The sequence below is a fragment of the Miscanthus floridulus genome, chromosome 9 (genome assembly GCF_019320115.1).
Source record: "Miscanthus floridulus cultivar M001 chromosome 9, ASM1932011v1, whole genome shotgun sequence".
In the NCBI taxonomy this organism is placed as follows: domain Eukaryota; kingdom Viridiplantae; phylum Streptophyta; class Magnoliopsida; order Poales; family Poaceae; genus Miscanthus; species Miscanthus floridulus.
The window spans coordinates 44,255,914-44,278,639 of record NC_089588.1 but is presented as its reverse complement, the minus strand read 5'-3'; the positions used below and the strand labels follow the sequence as shown (position 1 = coordinate 44,278,639).

Sequence of the window (22,726 nt, the reverse complement as noted above, 5' to 3'; positions counted from 1 at the left end):
AGGCAAAGGCCTCTCAGGCAACAGATCCTGGCTCCAGGGGTCTAAAATCGGACGTCTGTGAAGCCTCTCTGGTCCAGGCAGTATATTTTTCAACCACCAACCAAACATGCCCTCAAGCATTGGCATTGGCTTATTCAACTGCGTGTAGTCAGTATCAAAACAACAGAAAATGAATAGCAACTTGTCAATGCCTATATTTCTGATATCTTCATCGGTGAGCCGTTGGATCTCAATGTTAAATCTATAAAGAAAAATTGTAGTCATCATATATTTATACATATTTATTAAACTTAAGATTCTATCGATGGAGGGAGTACGACAACATATTGGTTGAGAGTTGAGACAAGCTGACGGGTGAAGGCACCCTTACCTATAGTTCGAAACCAGGCCCGATGCAAATCCAACGGAAAGGCATCCAATGTCCAGAAGTAAAGGAAAAAAAACTTGAGAACTCCAAGGTCCAAAATGACCTGAGGGCGCCCTCAACGGTGGTCGAAGTAGCTAGCATATGTCAGACTTTGTCCAATGAGGAAGAAAGAGAATGGAAAAAGGAAATAAACTAGCAAGGTGCAAAGCGATAGTCTCGCACATGTATCGATGAACACTGTGTCTTTGGTTCGTCCCGTGATGCGTAGATTTACTCTTAAATTTATCTTTTTAGTGTCTCTCACTGCCACATGAGCTGACAATTTAGGATTGCTGTTAAAGACGCCCTAAGGACGTCTCCAACGGTATGAGCTAGCACTAGTTCTAAGCTACTAAATTTGGCGGAGAGATAGACTGCCCTGAACATTGTGTTGTTAGAGAGGAACACATCCTGAAGTGTGCGATACTATCTCTCAAATCCATGTTAGTTTCTTGTCTTGTGTACTATTTATTGATTAGAAAATTCATGAGCTCGTTCTAAGCTAGACTTTCGAAGACGCTCGGGTGTGGACTCACCGTGGCGATGACTAATAACCTGCCTCTCAAGTCTTCCTACATCTGCAAATACTCCCGGAGTTCATTAGGATTCCTTTCAGCATTGGAGACTCGCTTTCTATGGGCATGACTTATGTACGTATATATACGTTAGTTAGACTAGTAAATGCGCGTTAGATGAGGCAGGACCAAGAAGGTGTAGTACTCGTTTTCTTTGATGCGACGTGGACCATGTATTTTCAAGAAATTTGTTTCCATCAATTTCTATGAAGTTTTTCATATTTAGAGTGGTAATAATAATATAAAACAACATAAGCTTTTTGTGACTAAACTCATTAAGATGTACAAGATGAGATGTTTAAATAAGATATGAATAGTGGAACACCAACTGAGGGAGGCGGTGGATTTGGTTCATTAAATAATAGCTATCTGCTAATAGTTATCTTTTTTTTATCCAAATAGGTGCAGCTAATAAAATAGCTAATTGTTAGCTCGATCTCTAGATAATAACTATCTCACAACTTGGAGTAAATCAGATAATAGCAGCTAATTAATAGTTACTCACTCCATACAGGTAATTCAGGTCGTTTTGGACAAGACTTGGTCAAACATTGGGAATGTAAATCATGAATAACTTTTAAGTTGTTAAGTGGCAATGTAGAAACCATATGAATAGATTTGCCTTGAAAAATACTTTCATAAAAATAAACATATATCACTTTTGAATAAATATTTTTTATAAAAATAAGAAGCCAAAGTTATGCTTTGGAGACCGTGTGGCTGTTCAAAATGACTTTTTTTAGCAACCTAAAGGGAGTATCTTAGTAGTATTTTTCATTAGTATTTTTTTAGCAACCTAAAGGCAGGTGTGTCATTAGCCCACCTGACGTCAATCACCACTGTCATCATCGGGTATGCCCCAAGTACAGTACCGCTGGATGCGGGATCACTCAGCATGGCCGAAGGTAGACACCCTTGCCATGGAACAGCCTACAGAGAGCAACACCAGACATAACCTTCGAAGGTGTCACAAACGGTGGTGTGCCAAGTCAACGATAGGGGCTGGCGTCCCGGAGGTGCCAGGTTGGACAGGACGAAGCAGGGTCGAGATGTGACCGGAGGAAAGTCTGGTGGACCATAGCCGCCCCCGCCTTCGCCCGTCTGAGTTGTAGGGTTGGGATGTTTATCTTCTGTTTCTTATCGTCACATGGCTTGCGGATTGAGATGGCCAGGCCGAAATAGAAAAACTGAGAGAGAGAGAGAGAGAGAGAGAGAGAGAGAGAGAGAGAGAGTTGGTGGAAGAAAGTGGTTACGGAGGAAAGTGGAAGGAAACTTCGTGCCTTGGAGTGGTACTCGCGAATCTAGAGGAGAATTATATATTTAACTAATGCGATGCGTTGTTGTTAGCTGGCTAGCATTTCACCTATCCTCCCTCATGCCACCCCACAAGCTAGTTAGCATTTCACTCAGCCAGTAGTCGCGAGTCAAGATGGCCGAAATGATCTCAAGCGCCGCCACGGGTGTGTTGGGCTCCGTCATCGACAAGCTGGCCGCCATGCTCACCGACAAGTACAACCTCGCCAGAGACGTCAAGCAAGGGATCCGGTCCCTGCAAGACGAGCTGCGCACCATGGAAGCCATGCTGCTGAGGCTCGAAGACAAGGACGACGACCAGATCGATCCACTCGCCAAAGACTGGAGGAGCAAGGTGCGTGAGCTGTCCTACGATATTGAGGATTGCATCGACCGTTTTGTGCTCAATCACAGCCATGGAGATGGAGGTTCCACGGCCAACTTCATGCACAAGGCCATTCAAATGGTGAAAACGTTGTTCAAGGACAGAGGAATAGCAGAGGAGATCCGACGACTCAAGAGGCTCGTGAGCGAGCAGAGCGAGCGGGGGAAACGCTACTACGACATCAATCAATGTCTCCTCGCCTCTTCATCTCAGCCAGTGCTGTTGGATCCTCGAGCACCTGCACTCTTTCAGGAGGCCAGGGATGTTGTTGGAATCGATGCTCCTTGTGAGGAGATCACCAGCTTATTGAGATGTGAAGACAAGGAGCACAAGGTGGTGTCCATCTATGGGATAGGTGGACAGGGCAAGACCACTCTCGCCATGGAGGTGTACCACAAAATCACTGAAGCTGCTTTTGATAGCCGGGCTTTTGTGTCTGTGTCACAAACTCCAGATATGAAGAAACTTCTTAGAGATATATATATTGTCTCAAATAAGCAAGAGCCATTTTGACCAGTCACAGATGTTAGAGACAGTTGAGCAGCTCATCCGCACAGTGAAAGAATGCTTAAAGGACAAGAGGTAATAAATATTATTTCTTTTTCTAATAGTTAACCAGTTCATCTAGCTAGAATAATGTCGTGCAATATTTGTTCATCACATGAGCTCACCTAATTATTAGGCCATTTATGAAATTTTCTGGGAATTTTAAAAAATGATTCATTTTTTCCTGGCCTAATGAACTTGACAGCATAAAATTACCTCAGATACTTCAATGGCTCAGCATATCTATCAAATGTCATCATTAAAGATGTTGCAACAATGAACAAACTCAAGTCAACTGTGCATCATTTTGGTAAAAAAATTACTTTACACCATCTAATCCATATTCAATAAAATTACTTCTTGGAAAATATGACCAGAATTCTAAATATCCATAAAAATCTCATTTTGGAACTCAGTTTTTAAACTGAATGCATCATGTCTTTTGAGTGGGTCTCTAGGTGTCTAATGCGGCACTTACCATTTTGGAGGTTGTAACATATTTTTTAAATAATGGTAGTTTACAGACTGCATTTCTCATGTGTAATAATTACTGATAAAAAAGTGTGCCACTACGATCCATCTTACATTTCTCCGACATCTTTAACTTCACTGGAATACGCTTCAATTCATGGTTTGCCTTACATAATTAATAAGGTGATTCCACAACCAACGTATGCAGGTACTTCATCTTGATTGATGATATCTGGAGTGTATCAGCATGGGAGCTTGTACGATCTGCCTTACCTGTCAATGACAATGGAAGCAGAATTATTACTACAACACACGCATTGAAGCAGTAGCCAAATCTTGTTGTACTGGTATTGCTGCACAAATGTATCAAGCAAAGCCCCTTAGTCATGAGGACTCCCAAAGATTATTCTTTAAGAGGCTATTTTTGTCCGGTGATGATTGCCACCCAGATTTGAGGAAAGTATCCGATGATATTTTAAAGAAATGTTGCGGCTTACCACTAGCCATAATCAGTATAGCTGGTTTATTAGCAAACAGAAGCAAAGCAGTGGAAGTCTGGGTCAATGTATTGAGGTCTATTGCTGCTGTAGTTGAAAAAGATTCTCCCATTGATAAGATGAAAAGAATTCTGCTGCTGAGTTACGTTGACCTTCCTCACCATCTAAAGAGTTGTTTGCTATATCTAAGTGTGTTTCCAGAGGATTATCCCATTGATTGCCGACAGTTGATATTGCTATGGGTAGCCGAAGGACTGATTCCTGGACAGGACAGGGAAAGTATGGAGCAGCTAGGGAGAAGTTACTTGAATGAGCTCATCAATAGAAGTTTGGTGCAGCCAACCAAGGTTGGGGGACACGGCACAACAGTGAAACAGTGCAGAGTTCATGATGTCATACTTGAGTTCATTGTATCAAAGGCCGTGGAGGACAACTTTGTTACTATATGGAATGGTAATGGTTTTTCTAAAAATTATTCTTCGAACAAGATTCGCCGTCTATCCATCCAAAAAGACATTTCTTCCCGGGCGGAAGAGATTGCCAAGACAATAAAAAATGGAGCTCAGATCCGATCCATCAATATCTTTGGCTCAAATTCAGTTCTGGTTACTAAGCATGCCACAGAGTTCTTAAACAGACAAGTCTTGCGAGTGTTGAATATTGAAGTTGAATATTGTGAGGTTGGTGAATGCTCTCTTGGAAATGTCAAAAGTTTAGGTCAGTTGAAGTACTTGAGGATACACGGTCATGCTTCGGTCGGCAAGCTTCCACAAGATATAGAAAAGCTGCAACATCTGGAGACACTAGATGTGAGATGGCAATGTCTTGAAAAGCTACCAGCAAGTATTATCCAGTTGCAGAAGCTAGTGCGTCTTCATGTCGATCGGTCGGTGCGCCTACCCGATGGAATCGGAAGTCTGCAGGCGTTGGAAGAGCTATCATGGATTGATTTGTGTATTCAATCTGTAAAGTTTATGCAAGGACTCAATGATCTGACCAATCTGAGAATACTTGAAATTCATCACAAGGAAGCATGTATCTCTACGCTCTCCAGGCTGTTCGGGCACCTGCGAGAACTACGCGTGTGGGAGAGTGAACCTGATGCCACATGTTCATTCATGGTTTCGTGTGTCCCTACTCCACCACCGCTTCAAATGCTTCTTCTTGATACACATAACTTAAATAGGGTGGGCCCTCAAATTAGCTAGTCAACCTGACCCGCCTCTGCATTTTTGTCCGTGGTGAAGCAGGCAAGGAAGGAATAAATATCGTAGCAAGTTTACCCATGCTGCTCTCTCTTACTGTTGGCTTATTCAATGACTTAAATTGCATCGTCTACACAAGGCATGCAATCAGCAGACAAGGATTCCAGCGTTTGGTCAAGTTTCATTTCCGCTGTTGTTTGCGTGACGCGGCATTGGAGTTTGTGCCAGGAGCCATGCCAAAGCTCCAAAGGCTCAAGCTGGAACTGCATGCACGGTGCCAGTTCAAGTTTGGGGAAGGTGGCCTCGTCCTTGGGCTGCAGAATCTGGGACTAGGCCTCAAACATGTGGCTGTCGAGGTTGCCTGCGGTGCTGCTGTTGCTGACGAGGTGGAGGCTTTGGAGGATGACATCAGGGGCGCAGCAGCCGTCCATCCTAACCGTCCCATACTCCAGATCCAAAGAATTCATCAAGATTGCATGGCTCAGGGGTGCAGCAGGCAGGCGTCCATCCGACCATGCCATACATGATGTGGAGAATAAGTATGACCACCAATTATCATATTTGTTTTTCCGTTTTTAGGTACGTACGGAGTATGTAGGAATTGAACAAGGCAAATTCGACCTCTCGGATGGCAGGCGGCACCGCTGGTTGATAGCTATCTCAGTCTTTCAGGGAGCTTAAACTGGTGGTTCCAATTGCTATGTGGCTTTTAGTTCTGACAATGCCTAGATAGGTTTGCTTGCGTAGTTTTGTCTGGTACGACACTTCATTTTATTTTAGAAATTCTAGTCTTCTTTTTTATGCATTGAGTTCATCCGTCACATGGTTCATTATTGTATTTGTTTCCAAATTAAGATCGATCAGTATTTGTAACATAACTCCCAAAATTTTTGTGTCATGTGGAACGTTATTTTAAGCTTGAGTAGAATACATCAGTTACTCTTCTGTTAATTATTAGTGACATGTGTTACGGTGCTTGAGGGCAAACTGTGGTTCCTCCCCTTTGACCATTAATGAGCCGTTGAGACTAACTAGAAGTGCTTTAATGTTAAGAAGGGTCTTGTGCACTTGGAACTGCTATTACTTATCCGTGTCTCCTAGAGCCGCCAACCACTGCTCTGGGCCAGTAAAAATAAAAACAGTCGCGATGGCTGGTAACCTCGGACAAGGGCACCGCGCGTGTGTTTGTAGTGCAACTAGAATTTCGCTTGCAAGTCGAGATGGCCGACAAAGAAAAAATTGGTCTATCGCAAAAAGACGAGAATGAGGCAGGGAAAGTGGACATCGTATCTTTAGGAATAAATAAAGAAAAAAATAAAGTGTACTCCCTCAGTCCAGCAATAATTGCACGTTTACCATTCCAAATTTTTCCCAAAATAAAGAGTCACAATGCAGGTTATCACATCCACATGTCAGACTGAGCAGCCGCAGGTGGGATAAAAAAAATAAAAAAGTTCACTTGTGTCATCAAAATAAAAATAAAAAAATCAACCGAGGCTGTCTGGACGTGGACTCCAGAGGCTTCCAGATGCTTCTCGTGCGGATCACGGCAATAAAAAATCCCCTGATTCACCGGTTCCACGTGCCCCTGCGTCAATCAACAGTGACAACAGCAGCACTTTTTAGGGGTAGAATTGTAATTTGCCAGCTACAGTATTTTGCACATTCGAATCCTAGCCGTGCATTTAAACTGGGAGTGAGTGAGCAGGAGACTTCGAGGAAAAAGAATCCCACTATTTGCGCCCCCATGAGCTACGAATTGATGTGACATTCCTCCCTCACAGTACTCAAAGCAATAAATTCAGAGTGTTCAGCTGCTGGAATAAGCCGATGCTGCTGGCTGTTGGCACAGCGCTTTTGTGAGAGCCCGAAGCAGCGGCAGCAGAAAGCACTGTTCAAAACCGGCAGTCGAATTTTACAGGACAGGTGTAGTGTACGTACAGTAACTTGCACCTGGGCGGTCTGGCAGAGGCTATCATGTGCGTCCACAGTCTCCGTTCTGTCTTGGTCTCTCCTGGCGCAGGGCATGTGGGTCCACACCTTTGATCCCTCTCCGGCTCTCCCCGCCTCCCCGATGAAAGTGTCCCACGGGCAAGCACTGACCTCTTGCGCCGTGGCCCAGCTGTGCTCCCTGCTGCTGGATCTCGGCGGTCGACAATTATTTGGACGACAACGCGGGGACACCTTGACTTGACTTGAGAGTGAGGCACGGCCAACCCGCGTTGCTTGCATTTCACCACCAAGACAAGGTAGCTAGCATTTCACTGAGAGCGAGTGCTCTGCCTCTGCGAGTCCAGACGGCCGAAGTGATGGCGAACGCCGCCACGAGCGTGTTGGGCTCCGTCATCGGCAAGCTGGCCGCCATGCTCACCGAGAAGTACCAGCTCGGCAGCAACGTCAAGCGCGGGATCTGCTTCCTGCGAGACGAGCTGAGCACTATGGAAGCTGTGCTACTGAGGCTCGAAGACAAGGACGACGACCAGATCGATCCACTCGCTAAAGACTGGAGGAGCAAGGTACGTGACGTGAGCTGTCCTACGACATCGAGGATTGCATCGATCGTTTCGTGCTCAACCACAGCCATGGAGGTTCCAAGGCCAACTTTGTGCGCAAGGCCATGCAAAAGGTGAAGACGCTGTTCGAGGACGGAGGAATAGCAGAGGAGATCCGAAAGCTCAAGAGCCTTGTGAGCGAGCAGAGCGATCGGGGCAAACGCTACTACGACATCAATCAGTGTCTCCTCGCCTCTTCATCTCAGCCCGTGCTCTTGGATCCTCGAGCGCCTGCACTCTTTCAGGAGGCCAGGGATCTTGTTGGAATCGATGCTCCTCGTGAGGAGATCATCAGCTTATTGAGATGTGAAGACAAGGAGCACAAGGTGGTGTCCATCTATGGGATAGGTGGGCAGGGGAAGACCACTCTCGCCATGGAGGTGTACCACAAAATCACTGAAGCTGCTTTTGATAGCCGGGCTTTTGTGTCTGTATCACAAACTCCAGATATGAAGAAACTTCTTAGAGATATATTGTCTCAAATAAGCAAGAGCCATTTTGACCGGTCACAGATGTTAGAGACAGTTGAGCAGCTCATCCGCACAGTGAAAGAATGCTTAAAGGACAAGAGGTAATCAATATTATTTCTTTTTCTAATAGTTAACCAGTTCATCTAGCTAGAATAATGTCGTGCAATATTTGTTCATCACATGGGCTCACCTAATTATTAGGCCATTTATGAAATTTTCTGGGAATTTTAAAAAATGATTCATTTTTTCCTGGCCTAATGAACTTGATGATAGATTATAGAACCTCTAAAATCGTAGATCAGGGGATAAACTTGACTTAGATGGGGAAACTTGTTCCTGTACCTCGCCCAAGCGTAGTTGCATCCATGGCGCCGCAGCGTAGGCGCGGTGGAGTCCAGAGGACGGGGCGCGGCCGGCGGCGCTTCCCGTCACTTGCAACGCGCCCGCGATCGGAGGGGCATCTAGGGTTCTTCGGTAGGGTCTAGTGGCGGCGTCGAACCTCATGTATAGCGCCCCGGTCCCCACCTCTCTCTTATAGCGCTGTGTGACAGGGGCCCGCCGACCAGTGGTCAGTTGTGTGTCCCGATCAGGACACGGTCAAGGGGTCCGACTCAGTCGTTGGACTGAGTCGGATGAGATCAATCGTAACACTTGACAGCATAAAATTACCTCAGATACTTCAATGGCTCAACATATCTATCAAATGTCATCATTAAAGATGTTGCAACAATGAAAAAACTCAAGTCAACTGTGCATCATTTTGGTAAATTTTTTACTTTACACCATCTAATCTATATTCAGTAAAATTACTTCTTGGAAAATATGACCAGAATTCTAAATATCCATAAAAATCTCATTTTGGAACTCAGTTTTTGAACTGAATGCATCACTAACTATTTTGGTGTTCTAATGCAGCACTAACTATTTTGGAAGTTGTAACATATTTTTAAAATATTAGGAGTTCACAGTCTGTATTTGTCATGTATAATACAGACACACAGTAATACTTACTGATAGAAAAGTGTGCCACGACGATCCATCTTCTTGTTACATTTCTCCGATTTCTTTAATTTCACCAGAATATGCTCAAATTCATGGTGGCCTTACATAATAACATGATTCCGTAACTAATGCATGCAGGTACTTCATCTTGATTGATGATATCTGGAGTGTACCGGCATGGGAGCTTGTACGATCTGCCTTACCTGTCAATGACAATGGAAGCAGAATTATTACAACAACACGCATTGAAGCAGTAGCCAAATCTTGTTGTGCTGGTATTGCTGCACAAATGTATCAAGCAAAGCCCCTTAGTCATGAGGACTCCCAAAGATTATTCTTTAAGAGGCTATTTTTATTCGGTGATGATTGCCACCCAGATTTGAGGAAAGTATCCGATGATATTTTAAAGAAATGTTGCGGCTTACCACTAGCCATAATCAGTATAGCTGGTTTATTAGCAAACAGAAGCAAAGCAGTGGAAGTCTGGGTCAATGTATTGAGGTCTATTGCTGCTGCAGTTGACAAAGATTCTCCCATTGATAAGATGAAAAGAATTCTGCTGCTGAGTTACGTTGATCTTCCTCACCATCTAAAGAGTTGTTTGCTATATCTGAGTGTGTTTCCAGAGGATTCTTTGATTGATTGCCAACAGTTGATATTGTTATGGGTAGCCGAAGGACTGATTCCTGGACAAGACAGAGAAAGTATGGAGCAGATAGGGAGAAGTTACTTGAATGAACTGATCAATAGAAGCTTGGTCCAACCAACCAATGTTGAGGTAGATAGCACAACAGTGAAACAGTGCAGAGTTCATGATGTCATACTTGAGTTCATTGTATCAAAGGCCGTGGAGGACAACTTTGTTACTATATGGAATGGTAATGGTTTTTCTAAAAATTATTCTTCGAACAAGATTCGCCGTCTATCCATCCAAAAAGACATTTCTTCCCGGGTGGAAGAGATTGCCAAGACAATAAAAAATGGAGCTCAGATCCGATCCATCAATATCTTTGGCTCAAATTCAGTTCTGGTTAATAAGCATGCCACAGAGTTCTTAAACAGCCAAGTCTTGCGAGTGCTGTATATAGAAGGTGTGGTTGGTGCATGCCCTCTTGGACATGTCAAAAGTTTAGGTCAGTTGAAGTACTTGAGGATACACAATTATGCTTTTGTCGGCAAGTTTCCACGAGATATAGAAAAACTACAACATCTGGAGACACTAGATGTGAGATGGCATCGTCTTGAAAAGCTACCAGCAAGTATTATCCAGTTGCAGAAGCTAGTGCGTCTTCATGTCGATACGTCGGTGCGCCTACCCGATGGAATCAGAAATCTGCAGGCGTTGGAAGAGCTATCAAGGATCGATTTGGATATTCAATCTGTAAAATTTATCCAAGGACTCAGTGATCTGACCAATCTGAGAATACTTGAAATTGATTGGCCGTACTTTACTGAATTTTGTGATATGGAGGGCCACAAGAAAGCATGTATCTCATTGCTCTCCAAGCTGTTCACGCGCTTGCGAGAACTGCGCGTGTGGGGGAGTGATGCTGTTGCCACACGTCCATTCATGTCTTCGTGTGTCCCTACTTCACCACCACTTCGAAAGCTTGCTCTTAATACACGTGACTTAAATTGCATGGGCCCTCAAATCAGCTCCCTAGTCAACCTGACCCGCCTCCGCATCTTTGTCCGTGGTGAAGCAGGCAAGGAAGGAATAAATATTCTAGCAAGTTTACCCATGCTGCTCTCTCTTACTGTTGGCTTATTCAATGACAAAGATGGAGATTCAGGCATCGTCTACCCAAGGAACGCAATCAACCCACAAGGATTTCAGCGTTTGCTCAAGTTCCATTTGCGCTGTTGGCGCGAGGCGGCATTGGAGTTTGAGCCGGGAGCCATGCCAAAGCTCGAAAGGCTCAAACTGCGCCTGATGGCACGGTGCCAGTACAAGTGAGAAGGTGGCCTGGTCCTTGGTCTGCAGAATTTGGCAGGCCTCAAACATGTCGACGTCGATGTTAACTGCTCTGCTGCTGTTGCTGATGAGGTGGAGGCTTTGGAGAATGACATCAGGGACGCAGCAGGCGTCCATCCCAATAGTCCCATGCTCCAGGTAAGAAGACTTGATCAAGAAATATTTGGTTCCATGGCTCAGGGGTGCAGCAGGCGTCCATCTGACCATCCCATCCCATACTAGAAGCCCGATGACCAAGGGAATGCTATTTCCAGTTGTTATCCACTTATCCTCATGCACTACACGGCACCTCTGATTGTACTTATCTCAGTTCGTCCGGGTACTGTGTCTTTTAGTTCTAATAATGCTTAGACGTTTGCAAGGATTTATCTTGTGTTTACTTGGTTTCGTTTTAGAAAAGTCTGTTTTTTTTTCTTTTATGTGTTGAGATTATTCTTCGCATGGGTCATTATTGCATTTCTTTCTCATGGTAGCTCACTAGTTGCTTTAAACTAGTAGAGCAAAATGCATCGGTGACCCTCAATTTGTCCCGCCTTGTATATGGTCTCTTAATATATATAGAAAAACTTGCAAACAATGGCTTTGACATTGATATGTGGGCCTTAAAGATATTAGTCCAGATTGTTAGAAATAATCTGCCGCTCCCTCTGTACCCGCGCAGCAGGGGATGGCATAAAAGTCAGCCCTGCTGTCACATCTAGTCACTATAGCAGTATAACAATAGGACATGTCTGTGTACTAGAATTAGATAGGAGCAGTTGAGGGTTGGAGTACTTGCCAACCACCCTTGTACCTGGCAAGCTATGCAGCTTAGATACGGATACGATACGTATCGGATACGCGGATACACCATTTTTGAAAAAGCAATGACACAGGGATACGGCTGGTATACTTTAATAATATATTTAGTAACTAAATAACAAACCGATTGTAAGTTTCATGAGTTCAACAAATAGATATCTAGGGTTGAACTTAAATTACAGAACAAACTAATGCAGCGATTTAATTTAAAAAGGTGAAATAAGGAGCATAGAGACCTTGCGAGAAAATTCAATTATGACTCAATTTTCTTCTCCAGCCTCTGCAATTTTGTTTTGAAGTTGTTGAAGAACGGCTTCTGTCACATTGGGGCACACATTGATTCCACGTTATGAATAGGAAGCAAATGTTGATTTAATTGTACAGTAGGATACGAGGATGACCACACAGTATTTGCATCTGAAGTGCGCGATTCTTCCAACGCTAGTGGTGGCGCTGTAGATGCTGCACCAGGCGACCTCCCGTGACGGCGATGGGATGGATGATACAGAGAAAATCAAGCAGAAGATTCAAGGCTTCATGCCGGTCGAATTCAGCCAGAGATGGAGCTCGCCGGCCACCGGCCGCTGGATCCAGTCATCCCGATAGGCGCGTGAGAGAGGGATGTCCCGATGTACTAGCTCATGGCAGCGCGCCTGTGACTGCCGATTGCGGCGAGGGGATCGAAGGTCACACGGAACGAGCGGGCCTGGAGGTCTGTTTGACGTATTGGGCCGTATCCCATGCCGCCCAACCGTATCCGATACAAGTATCCGAGCCAATACGTGTCGGTGTTTCGGACCGGGAGGTCCTCAACCGACCAGTGAATTTGTTCTGCGTGCTCCCGATTCCGGATGGTGATGCAAAGAGACACAAGATTTATACTGGTTCGGGCAATCGGTGCCCTACGTCCAGTCTGAGAGATCGAACTTGTATTCCTTGCACCGAAGTGCTCGTAGTAGGGGGTTACAAGCTAAGGGAGAGAAGGAACTAGTCCCAGGTCTCGGCAGGGTGTCGTGTGGGCCGTCTGAGACGTTGCTCTCAAGCGGCTGGGATGTGTGCGTGTGTGTTACCCAGTGTTCTTTTTTGTCCCCCCCCTTAGTGGCCCAAGTCCTCTCCTTTTATAGTTGAAGGGAGGACAAGGGCAGTACATGCATTACTATGCGGCGTCGTACCAACAGGGGTGGCATGTCTGAGCCCTGTGGCCTGTTCCTGTGGCGACGTGGTCGTCGGAGAGGTCCGTCCTTGGAGCACTGGGGCGGCGTGGCCGTCACATCCGATCCTGTGCGTCGTGGGAGCCCCGGGACAACCTCGGAGTGGGTGCGGCGGCGATCGTGCAGACCACTGTGGACGGACTGTGTGCGAAGCCGAGGCTTGGTCGGTGCCGAGGCTGCATTGCAGTGGAGGGGTATCGGTAGGCACGAACCCCAAGATAGCCTAGACCTTGGTGTACGGTGCCGAGGCCTCGAGTGGGCGGCCGGTCGTGGGCACAACGTTAGGACACAGTGGCCGGTAATCCCTACCGTACCCTGTCCCAGCCGGTATGGCGCAGATCGTGGACACAGCGTTAGGACACAGTGGCCGGTAATCCCCGCCGTGCCCTGTCCCGGCCGGTATGGCGCAGATCGTGGACACAGCGTTAGGACACAGTGGCCGGTAATCCCCGCCGTGCCCTGTCCCGGCCGGTATGGCACTGATGCGACCTCGGGTCCCGTCGGCCATTCTGTGGCGTTGAGCCATCGTCCGGCTGAGATTGCGGGAGCGGTTGAAGCATTAATGAGACATGACACGCCGTCGGGAGGGTCGGCCGAGGCGGGGGGCGACGGGCCGCGGACGAGCCGGCCTCGAGCGACACGGAGAATGAGGCCTCGCGCGAGACGGAGATCAGGCTCCTTGCCGAGGCCTCGCGCGAGAGGCCTCGCGCGATACGGAGAACGCACCTCCTGCCGAGGCCTTCCGTGGAGAGCCTCGGGCGAGGCGGAGACGGCGTTCCCTGCCGAGGCCTTCCCTGGGGAGCCTCGCACGAAGCGGAGTTTGTGTCAGGATGCCGAGACCTCCCGCTCGAGGCTCGAGGCGAGGAGGAGGACCCAGTGGGCTCGGTCGTGGCGGGCGAGGGGCCCTCGACTTACCTTCTACCTTTTATTTTTTTAGATGGGACTTTAGCGACCCATTTGATGTTTGCTTGGGGTACCCCGTTCTAAGGTACCCGACAGTAGCCCCCGAGCCTCGGGGGGAGTGCGTGCACTCCCCCTGAGGGTTTGCCGAGGCTTGGTTTATATCTGCCCCGTAGGAATTGGGGTTTGTTTTTTGAGGTTCCGGTGGGTGCGCGCGAGCGCACCCGCCGGGTGTAGCCCCCGAGCCCCTAGAGGAGTGGAGTTACTCCTCCAGGGGCTTTCTTCATTTTCGCGTCTGAACGAGTAGTTCTTATTGCATTTGCCGAGCCCCCAAGCGCAAGTTCGGGTTGCGGGGGTCTCGGTGAGGCTGCAGGAAAAAGCCCTCTAGCCTCCGCACGGAGCGAGAGGTTCGTCAGGGGTCCCCTGACTTTGGGTATGATCCTCACGCTTCCTTTCGCTCGGAAGGAGGGGTGGAACGTGCCAGGCTACCCTCGATGGGCACGAGCGTGGACACTTCCGGTGAGCTGTTAGCGGGTAGTCCGAGTGGAGGCCCGAGCCCCGTTCGCTAGGGGACGGCTAGCGGTCCAGAGACGCACTCCAAGAGTACCAGGGGGTTTCTCTAGTGGGTGCCGAGGCCGTTCGCCGGCCTCGGTGGCTCGGTGCCTCCCTACGGTGGGATCCCATTCGGATACTTCCCCGCCGGTCTCGAACACGACTTAGGACGCCCCGAGCAACCGTTCGCTCGGGCCTGGGACATTCGTAGGCTCACCCCGATGTCGTCCCTGACTCTGTTGCCCTAGGGCGGCTGTCGAAACCTCTTGGAGGCCCAGCCTTCGAACCCTTGGACCATAACGGGCTTGGTGCCCTTTATCGTGTTTGTAGCGAAACCTCTAGCGCAGTTTTAGACCCGTTTGTCTTTGTCTTGGGTGTCCTGGCCCTTTCATCTGATCTTCACATGTCCTTTTCGTTCGGACGGAGGGTTAGTTTGCCGAGCCCATTCTGGTCTCGACAAGGTTGCAGGAAGAGCCCCTAGCCTCTGCGTGAGAGGGCCGTCGGGAGTTCCCCTAGCTTTTTATACGCCCCTCGCGCGTGAGGGTTTGTTTGCCGAGGCCCCTTTGGGCGCGAGCCCGGGTCGTGGGGTCTCGGCATATTTGCAGGAGGAGCTCCCTAGCCTCTGCATAGAGCGAGAAGGCCGTCGGGGGTTCCCCTGACTTTTTATGCGACCCTCGCGCTTCCTTTTCGCTCGGAAGGAGGGGTGGAATGTGCCTCGCTACCCTCGATGGGCATGAGCGGTGGCACTTCCGGTGAGCTGTTATCGGGTAGTCCGAGTGGAGGCCCGAACCCCGTTCGTTAGGGGACGGCTAGCGGTCCAGAGACACACTCCAAGAGTACCAGAGGATTTCTCTAGTGGGTGCCGAGGCCGTTCGTTGGGCCTCGGTGGCTCGGTGCCTCCCTATGGTGGGATCCCATTCGGATACTTTCCTGCCGGTCTCGGACACGACTTTGGGCGTCCCAAGCGTTTCGCTTGCTTGGGCCTCGGCCCCGTATAGGCTCGCCTGCAGTCGCCCCTGACTCTGTTATCCTGGGGCGGCTGTCGAAACCCTTTGGGGTCCAGCCTTCGAACCCCTGGATCGTAATAGGCTCAGAGCCCGGTTCCTTCCTACGAAAGGAACAGGCCGCGGGGAACATCTTCCCTATTGGCTCGGCAACAGGTGGCGCGCCTTTTGAGGCGGTTTCATGGGGAGGCGAAACGACGGCTACTGCCGTAGTGGCCGAGCGTAACGTGATGGACGGGACGTAACTGTCCTCGCATTTAATGCAGGAGACGTGGGCGCGTGGGCCGACGAAATCGGCTCGTGGTTAACTGCGCCGGACGGGGGGAAAACCTCCCCGATTTCGTCGCCCGTTTGTTTTGCCTCCTCCCTGCATAAATATCCGAGGAGTCTCACCCCTCCTCGTCTTACCTTGCCCACATTAGCATCGCCTCCGTCGAGCCGTCGCTACAGCAGCGGGTGCCGGGAAGAAGAGGAGAGAAGAGCGAGCCTAGCGAGAAAAAAGCGAGAGCGCGGGAGGGACAGAAAAAACTCACCGCCGCACCCGATTCCTCCATCGCACCCATGGCCGGCAACGTCGTCGTTGTCGAGGCGGACCCCTAGAATCCGTCGGACGTCACCGAGGAGATGCTCCAGTCGCTTGTCGACGGTGGACTCCTCCGCCCGGTGACAGACCCCACTAGGCCAGAGTGGATTGCTCCGTACGGCGAGCCGGAGCCGAGGGCTCACGACGGCTACGTCGTAAGCTTCGTCTCGTTCCACGAGCGTGGCCTTGGCGTCCCGGCGGACCAGTTCATGCGGGCGCTCCCGCACTACTACGGCGTGGAGCTCCACAATTTTAATCCTAACTCCATCGCTCAGGCGGCTATCTTCGTTGTCGTCTGCGAGGGGTATTTAGGGATCGCTCCCCATTGGGAGTTGTGGCTCCATCTGTTCCGGGCGGGGCATACTACCAAGCCGACGGGCATGTCGGGTAGGAGGAAGGCGTCGAGGGCCGGAGGCTGCACTCTCCAAGTGCGCTAGGACCGCCTGCACCTCTACATTCCGGCCCACCTCGCGTCCTCCAACCGCTGGTGGTACACGAGTTGGTTTTACCTCCGCAACGATGACGGAGGACTTCCCCCCTACACTGGGCGAATTGTGGGGAGTTGCCCGGAGAGATGGAAGTGGGGTGTCCCGAAGGTCGACCAGCCCAAGCTGGAGCCGCTCCTGGAGGGGCTGGCGAGGCTGCGGAGCCATGGCCTCACCGTGGCTGTGGTCGTGGCCGCCTTCCACCGCCGAAGGGTGCTGCCGCTGATGGCTCGGCGGCGGCGGCTGTTCGAGATGAAGCCGGGTGAGCCCATTGAGGGCACCCGGATGTCCTCCTTCGCCCTTTCCGACGAGGAAATTCTCCGTCGGGTGGGGGAGACGGTAGAGGCGAAGTTGAAGGGCGGCAACTTGACCCCCTTCGCGATGCGACCATCATGGGGGTTCCTTTCGCTGGTAAGTTGTGTGCCGCTGTAGCCTTTGAGCCCTCTCAATCTCCCCTTACCCCTTGTTTCCTTATGCGCGTCCATTGTTGCGCTCCTCTCCACCGCCTGTTCCCGAGGACGCGAGGCGGCGGGCGATCAACCGCGCGCACACTGACGCGTAGAAGAAGCGAAAGGACGCTAAGGCGGCGAAGCGTACGAAGCACATCCTCGCACGCGAGGAGCTAGATAAGCGCCGCCGTCAACAACGGAAGGATGGCCTCCCGTTGGAGGAATCCCCGTCGCCGTCACTGTCGACGGAGGCCTCGGACGGGGATGACGAGGGCGAGGGGGGGCGAGGTCCCCTGGACCACCTCCCTGACGCAGTGGAGGTGGTGCTTGGGGCACCGGCAAGCAGCCCGGCACCCCCGGGAGGGGGAGGAGAAGCGGACCCGGGGCCGGCGGTTGCCCGCTCCGGGGCCGAGACCAACACGCCCGAGGTGCGGGCGTTAGGCAAACGCGCCGTCAGCCCGGTAAGCTCGGCGTCCATGGTGGAGCAGGTGGCGGTGGAGGCGACGCCACCGCCCCCGCAGAGGACCGAAGGGGCGCCGGGGTCCGCTGAGGACCGACCGGCGTCGATGGATACGGATGCGACGCTACTGCCGCCGCCTCCGCCGTTGCGGATGAGGTTTGCTGTGGCGAAGCGGGTGCCGCCCCGTTCAAAGTAAGTGTATTTTTGGCAGGGTCATAGTGTCTTCCGTTCACTTTTTTGGTCTCGCGCTGACCCTGTAGGTTAATTTTCTTTAGTCGGAAGCGGCCTACGGACGACCTCCCCTTGGTGCCCCTTAAGGCGCTTAAGGCGAGCCCCGGCTCCTCCGCCCACTGGGTGGCGGAGGCACAAGCCGCTATCCAACGCGGCGCGGCGTCGGCGAGGGTCGACCCAAAGGGACCGGCTGCCCAAGGAGGGGTTGCCGAGGCGGCCCCTACACAGACGAGGGAGGGAGTGCTTCCGCCTCGTGGGGGCGAGGCTCACGAGTCGGATGGGGCCATCGTGCCCTTTGTTGCCGAGGCTCCTAGGGTCTCCGAGGCTGAGGCGACGGAGGCCACGGCGCCCATGACCATCGAGACCGCAGTGGCCGCGGTCGGCATCTCTGCGTCTGCCGAGGCAACGATGGCGGAGGCCGGAGCCCCCGAGACCGCCGAGGCCGTGATTGCAGAGGCCGGAGCCCCCGAGGTCACCAAGGCCGTCGTGATGGCGGCGAGGCCGTCTGTGCAGGAGGCGGAGATGCAGGCGGCGGAGGCCTCGGTCGTGCCCTTGGTTCAGGGCCCGCCGTTGTTGCGGGAGAGCACCCGGGAGGCGGAGGTCTATCCGATCTCCTCCGACGATACTTCCCGGGCGCGGGAGGTGGTCGACGCCGAGGAGACCGATGCCGTGGAGCAGCTGGCGCCGCTCTTGGACGAGGGAAGCTTGGCCCTCGTGCGGGTGCGACCCGAGCCTCGCGGGAGGGATCACCCGCAGGTACTGTGGCGGAGCCGGGACGACCCTGAGGGGGAGCCTCTGTTCGCCCTCAAGGACGCGGCCGAGGGCGGGCGCTGGAGCACCTTCGAGCAGTACCGCGAGCTGGCGGAGCGGTCGCTACGGACGGCGCTATCCGTGGTGGCCGACAAACTGCCCAGAGTCGCCCAGGTTCGTGTTTTCCTTTCTCGTTGTTCTTTTCTCGGTTTTGTCGCAATCGACGACCTCTGTTCTGCCTCCTCAGGAGCTCGAGACCCGGTCCCTCGAGAAGTCGGTCTTTCTCCGGCGGGAGAGGGGCATTTGGTACCAGCTTCAGCGGCAGAGGGGCCTTCTCGCCGATGCTAACGAGCTTCTGTCGGCGCGAAGCGCGGAGGTGGAGGACCTCCGCCTTCGCTGTGCCGATGCGAAGGTCGAGGCGGCCACAGCCCAGATGCAGCTCGCCCCCTTGGCGGCGCGGGTCAAGGAGCTAGAGGAGGAGCTTACCCATGCCGTCAGCGATCGGGATGCCTTCAGGTCCCGGGCCGAAGAAGCGACGGCCTCGGGCAAGGCCCTCGCCGGGCGGCTGGGGGCGGAGGAGAGTGCGCACCGGCTGACCAAAGGCGCTCTGAACGAGGCCCTTGCTGCAGTTGAGGCCTCGCAAATCGAGGCTGTGGTTTTGAGGGGGACGGTCGAGGGTGAGTTCCAGTCCCCTTGTTTTGTTTCCTTCTCCTTATGTTCGCTCCCTAACTTCCTTGTATGACGCAGAGCTGGGGAGTGAAGCTTCCAGGGCGGCCGAGGCCTCTTGGGTCGAGGCCCAGCGGTTGAAGGAGAAGGCCGAGACCCGACGCTGGGAGCAGAAGGCCAAGGGTGAGTTCCGTGGGCTTTCGTCCCTAACTTAGGTTGTTTTTTCTCTGGCTCGACCTCATTCCATTTTCCGCGGTGCAGAGTCAGAGGTGGAGTTCACTCGGGCCGCCGAGGCTTCCAGCGCGGTGCAGACAGTGCTCGATATCGAGATCGAGGAGCACGAGGCGCTGAAACGTGCCACCCTTTCCGCCTGCGAGGCCTTGGAGGTCGAGGGGGTTTAGTCAGGTAGCTCCCTTGGGAGCCGCTTGATTGCGCTGAGCAGCCAGATGCGCGAGCGGCTCCAAGGGGCGCTGCACACAGGTGTCAAGCGGGCGATGGCCGTCATCTCCTCTCACTACCTTGGCGTCGACCTCCCGGCCATCAGTGATGGCTATGTTCTGCCTGATGATGACGAGGAGGCCGATGCGGCGGTCACGAAGCTGATGGAGGCGGCGGAAGGCCCTGGCACGGCGCTGGCGACGCTCTTCAAAGAGGAGGTGGTTCCTCCCCTACCATCTGCCGGTGCTGAAGGCCCTGAGCCTTAATCTGGGCCCCAGGGTCTATGTAAAGATAGAATAGGGGTTATTTCTGTATCATAACATTTGTGGCCGTCGAGGCCTCTATTTCTGAAGTATTTGTGTTTCTTAGTTGTTTTTCTCATGTTTCTAAGCCTTTGTCCTCTGTTGCTTCTGATCAGATTTCGTTTGCAAAACACCCCTTTGGGGCCTAAGCCGTCCCTTGAGCGAGAGGTAGTGAGGGAGTGCCGTAGCCTGGGGGCGTAGGCCGTCTCGCGACTCTACCGGCCTCTTGCTTAGGAAACAGACCTTGGTCCGAGGAGTCTTTACAAATGATTCATCAGAGCCTGCTAGAGTCTTGGCATAGGAATTTTTGCGAAAAACAACTAAAGAATGGTGCGTGGGACCTAGGGGGAGTCCCCCATCTAGCCCCCGAGGGAGGCTTGGTTCTGCCGAGGCAGAGCCGAGTCTCCCTTGTCGTGTTTATTGTACTGCCGAGACCTACGATGGGCTCGGGGGGTTTCTCGAAAAATTAGGCCAACTAAAGAACGCTTTTTAATTGTATTTCGAGAAACGACATATACAATGCTTGGAAATTTAGGGATAAAAGCGACGTAGCTGTTCTATGTTCCAAGCGTTGGTGAAGATTTCGCCCTTCTCGTTTGCCAGCTTGTAGGTCCCGGGCTTCAATACTTGGGCGATGATGTACGGTCCTTCCCATGGCGGGGTCAGCTTGTGGCGACCCTTGTTGCTCTGTGCTAGCCTCAACACCAGGTCGCCTACCTTCAAGTCTCGACCTCGGACGCGTCGGGCCTGATAGCACCGCAGGCTCTGCTGGTATTTGGCCGAGTGTAGTAGCGCGACGTCTCGGGCTTCCTCTAGTTGATCGAGGGCGTCCTCTCGGGTGGTGCAGTTACTTTGTTCGTTATAGGCTTGCAGCCTCGGGGAACCATATTCCAAGTCGGTGGGAAGGATGGCCTCGGCCCCATAGACTAGGAAGAAAGGCGTGAATCCCGTGGCTCGGCTTGGAGTGTTCCTCAGACTCCAGATGACCGACGGGAGTTCGGCGAGCCATTTCTTGCCAAACTTTTTCAACTGGTTGTGAATCCTTGGCTTGAGGCCTTGTAGGATCATGCCGTTGGCACGCTCTACTTGGCCGTTGGTCCTTGGGTGTCCTACGGCCGACCAGGCCACACGGATGTGGTGGTCGTCGCAAAACGTCAGGAACTTTTTGCCGGTGAACTGCGTCCCATTGTCGGTGATGATGGTGTTGGGGACCCCAAACCTGTGGATAATGTCAGTGAAGAACAGCACCGCCTGCTCGGATTTGATTCAATTGATCGGACGAGCCTCGATCCATTTGGAGAACTTGTCGATTGATACCAGTAGATGGGTGTAGCCCCCGGGGGCCTTTTGCAGAGGCCCGACCATGTCGAGCCCCCACACGGCGAACGGCCATGTGATGGGGATGGTTTGCAGGGCCAGGGCCGGGAGATGTGTCTGCCGAGCATAGTACTGGCATCCCTCGCAGGAGCGTACTAGCTTGGTAGCATCGGCGACTGCCGTCGGCCAGTAGAACCCTTGGCAGAAAGAGTTCCCTATGAGCGTCCGAGGCGCCGCATGGTGCCCGCAGGCGCCTGCGTGTAAGTCCCAAAGCAGGGCTTGGCCCGCCTCGGAACTGATACATCGTTGAAGGACACCTGAGGGACTTCGCCTGTACAATTCGCCATTGTAGAGGGCGTAGGTCTTGGCTTGGCGCGCAAGCCGTCGCGCTTTGGTTCTGTCGTCAGGAAGCTCCCCCCGATCAATCCAATCGAGGAACGAGACTCGCCAATCCGCGTCCTGATCAGTCTGCGGAGGCTCGGTGTTGACTTCCATGACCTCGGGCTCGGTCAAGGGGGTCTCGGCAGCAGAGGGGGCGTCGAGCTTTGCCATGGGTTCCACAGGTGGGCCCTCCTCTGTTGTCGAGGTGCAGCCGATGGAAGGTTTGTGGAGGTCTCTGGCGAAGACGTTCGGGGGGACCGGGGCCCGTGCCGAGGCCATCTTTGCCAGCTCATCGGCGGCCTCATTGTACTTCTGTGCGACGTGATTTAGTTCGAGACCGTCGAACTTGTCTTCTAGGCGTCGTACCATCTTGCAGTATGCCTCCATTTTGGGGTCGAGGCAGTTTGACTCCTTCATCACTTGATCTATGACGAGCCGCGAGTCGCCTCGGACATCGAGGCGCCGTGCCCCAAGCTCGATGGCGACTTGTAAGCCATTGATGAGGGCCTCGTATTCGGCCACGTTGTTGGAGGCGGTGAAGTGGAGCCGCACCATGTAGCGCATGTGTACTCCGAGGGGCGAAATGAAGAGCAGACCCGCGCCTGCCCCGGTCTTCATCAGGGATCCGTCGAAGTACAGGGTCCAGCACTCCGTCTGAATTTGAGCAGGTGGCAGTTGGGTATCTATCTATTCAGCCACGAAATCGGCCAAGACCTGAGACTTGATCGCTTTTCGAGGCGCAAAGGTCAAGGTTTCCCCCATAAGCTCGACAGCCCACTTGGCTATCCTGCCTGAGGCCTCCCGGTTATGAACTATCTC

At 51.8% G+C, this 22,726-nt stretch overlaps 2 pseudogenes; both read left to right on the top strand.

Moving 5' to 3' along the window:
* The first annotated feature begins 2,168 nt into the window (after positions 1-2,168).
* LOC136479763 (disease resistance protein RGA5-like) lies at positions 2,169-5,957 on the top strand (annotated as a pseudogene).
* Positions 5,958-6,525: 568 nt separating this feature from the next.
* On the top strand, positions 6,526-11,900 carry LOC136479762 (disease resistance protein RGA5-like; annotated as a pseudogene).
* Positions 11,901-22,726: the final 10,826 nt, after the last annotated feature.